Source organism: Arachis duranensis, chromosome 7 (assembly GCF_000817695.3).
Source record: "Arachis duranensis cultivar V14167 chromosome 7, aradu.V14167.gnm2.J7QH, whole genome shotgun sequence".
NCBI classification, from domain to species: Eukaryota; Viridiplantae; Streptophyta; class Magnoliopsida; order Fabales; family Fabaceae; genus Arachis; species Arachis duranensis.
Window position 1 is genome coordinate 64044567 of NC_029778.3, and position 3420 is coordinate 64047986.

The window sequence follows — 3420 nt, forward strand, 5'->3', positions numbered from 1 at the left end:
CGCGCGCGTCCATGGGCGAGTTCAACTTCTTTGACTTTTCATGATTTCTCCACTTTGCATGCTTTCCCTCTTCACTCCTTTGATCCATTCTTAGCCCTTTTCAATCTGAAATCACTAACAAACATATCAAGGCATCTAGTGGAATCAAAGGTGAATTGGATTTAGCTAATTTAAGGTCTAGAAAGCATGTTTTCACATCTAAGCACAAATTAGGAGACAATCACAAAACTATGCTATTTCATTGAATAAATGTGGGTAAAAGGTCATAAAATCCCCTAAAATCAATACAAGATAAACCGTCAAAATGGGGTTTATCAACCTCCCCACACTTAAACCAAGCATGTCCTCATGCTTAAACCAAGAATGAAGTAAAGGGTATGGCATTTATTCAATGGAACTAACTAAATGCAATCTACCTATATGCAACTATCTACATGAATGCAATTGTTTGGTCAAAATAAATCAATCTCCAAGAAGCATATATGCACAAGGGCTAAGGACTAGCAAGTCTAATCCACAATTGAATTGAGTTATTAAATATTTTTACAAACTTGCATGAAAAGAGATGATCATAGGTGGAAACATGTAATTGAGCATCGAACCCTCACCGGAAGTGTTTACACTCTATTCGCTCAAGTGTTTAGGGTTGATTCACTCAATTCTCCTCTAATCATGCTTTCTAAGATTTGTTTTTCTTCTAACAATCAACAAATATTTCATGCATGCATACATATATCATGAGGTCTTTTCCTTAGGTTGTAATGGGGTTAGGGTCAAGGTAAGATGCATATTTGGTTAAGTGAGCTTGAGATTTGAATCTTTGATAAGCTTAAACTTCCCACCTAACCTATGACATCCTATACAATTAAGTTCTAACCTAACTACCCATTTTTCACTTTTTCACATACTCATGCATTTCTTTTTCATTTCACAACACTTATGCATTGATCTTTATTGGATTTTGCTTTACTTGGGGCATTTTGTCCCCTTCTTTTTCTTCTTTTTCTTCTTTTTCTTTCTTTTTCTATTTTTTTCTTTTCCTTTTCCATATTATTTTTCTTTTCTTTTTCTTTTGTTTTTCTCATTTTTTTTCTTTCTATATACAAGAGCATCAATGCATAAGGTCTATACATTTGATCAATACATGAGTATGTACCCAATCCCCAATATTTCCAATAATAATACAAAACAACCCTTTTATTCACCCAATGTCCCAAGGTTCCCACACTTGAATGATACTCACACACACTAGCCTAAGCTAATCAAAGATCCAAATTAAGGACTTGTATTGTTTTTCGCTTTAGGCTTGCAATGTGCTAAAATAAGAACGAAGTGGGTTAATCGTAGGCTCAAATTTGACTAACAATGGAAGATAAACGGTAAGACTTTTTGGGTAAGTGAGCTAATGAAACGATGGCTTCAATCATATAAATGCATGAATACACAAAATAATGGACATAAAGAATCAAACAAATCAAAGATTACAATCATAAGAAGAGAATAATGCACACAAGAAGGAAAAATAAGTGGTTATAAGATGTAACCACACCATTAGGTTCAAAACTCACTTGCTTGTGTTCTTAGCTCAAAAACATGATCCACAATATATATAATTCAAGCAAGTTTTATGAAAAAAGTTTTCACTCAAATCAATTGAGGTGCCCTATAGATAGAAATCTTTGAAAAATTTCGTTATTTTGACTAAGCTTATTGTGTATACATATGCAAAAATTAGAAAATGCAAGTAAAAATCCTAAGAACCTAAAATGAAATGCAAAAGTGTTGGGATTAGAAATTTGTCACCCAAAATCGCCGACTGGTCGGACGACCTCCCCACACTTAAAAGTTTGCACCGTCCTCGGTGCATTGAAGGATGAGCAAGGGGGTACGGCGACTCTTCGGATTGCTACGTGTTCTTTCTCCCGCTTCCATGTTTGCTTGTGGTGCATTGTTCATGGAAAACAAAAATATAACACCATAAGATGAGACAATACAAAATCAAGGAAGCATACTTTGTTGGAGTGAGGAAAATCACTAGAATTGAGTGAGTGAATTAGTGTGACATTAGTGACAAATAAGTGTGTGAATTCTAAATTGCGCGGTTTAGAACACACATTAGCATAAAAGTTATGTCACAAAAGAAGCATGCACTTCACTCATTCTAGTATGCTTGAGATGCTTTAAGTGAACTTGTAAGGTAAGACAAGCATTAAAGAAGCATGGAAGCATTCAAGCTAAAACATATGGATGCATATGATCATAAAATACAATGCATTAAGGTAAATGCATAACATCATCCATCAAGAGGTTGCCTAATCGAGGAAAAAGATTCAAATTACATGGTGGCCAAATCATGCAATTCAAAAGGAGTTACAAGCTCGAAGGCAATTCTCATCACTTGGTATTCTTAAAAGGTAAGCATGAAAAACTCAAAACCAAGTAGAAAATATAACCTCAACAATAGAGTCCAACAAAGATTGTTTAAAAACATTCATGCTAAAATAGCATTTAGGCAATAAGAGGCAACAATGTGTAGTAAACAAAATCAATAATCCAACACTTATAATGAAAAGAGAGAAAATAAAATGAAAACAAAACTAAGACTAACTAATCAACCAACTAACTAACTAATTAACTAACTAAAATAAATGGTTATCAATGGTGTTTGGAAGTGTTGGATGAGGGATAGGAGGAGGGAAGAAGAAAGGAGAAGGAAAGAAATAGAAAGAGGGGAAGAAAAGAAAATGTGTTGAGAAAAGGTGATCCGCGCGTACGCGTACATGCTGCGTGCGCGTGGGTGGTGTCCGAGAGGGTCGGTGCGTGCGCACAGCGTACGCGAGTGCGCCGACTGAGTTGCGCTGGGGGCATCGTGGCAGCCTAAGATTGGCCCAACTCTCTGGAATATGTACCAGGAGGGCAGGTGGTCTTATCGGCGTGGGCGCACACAGTGCGCTTGCGCGTCAATTCGCAGGTTGCCAAAAGGACGCGTACGCGCCAGGTGTGCGTACGCGCGAAATGGTTTGTGCCAAAGGCCCAAGTTGTGCACAGTGCAGGCCTAACTCTCGGGTTAATGTATGGAAGGTGGAACTTCTCAATCCACGCGCACGCGTGCATGGCGCGCTCGCGTGGATGGTCCAAAACGCTTGATGCACGCGTACGCACGCAGTGCGCGTACGCATGGATGGTGCTCTGTTTTTCAAAAATTTTTGGTATGTTTTTACACCAATCCAAGCATTCCAAACCTCCAAACAGCTACCATAACACCCTAAAACCTTATTTAACATACTAAACTATCAAATGCACTTAACAAACTACCAAAACATGAAATTAAACTAATTATACCCATATATACAAAAGAGAAAATGAAAAGGTTTTACCATGGTGGGGTGTCTCCCACCTAGCACTTTTGTTTATTGTCCT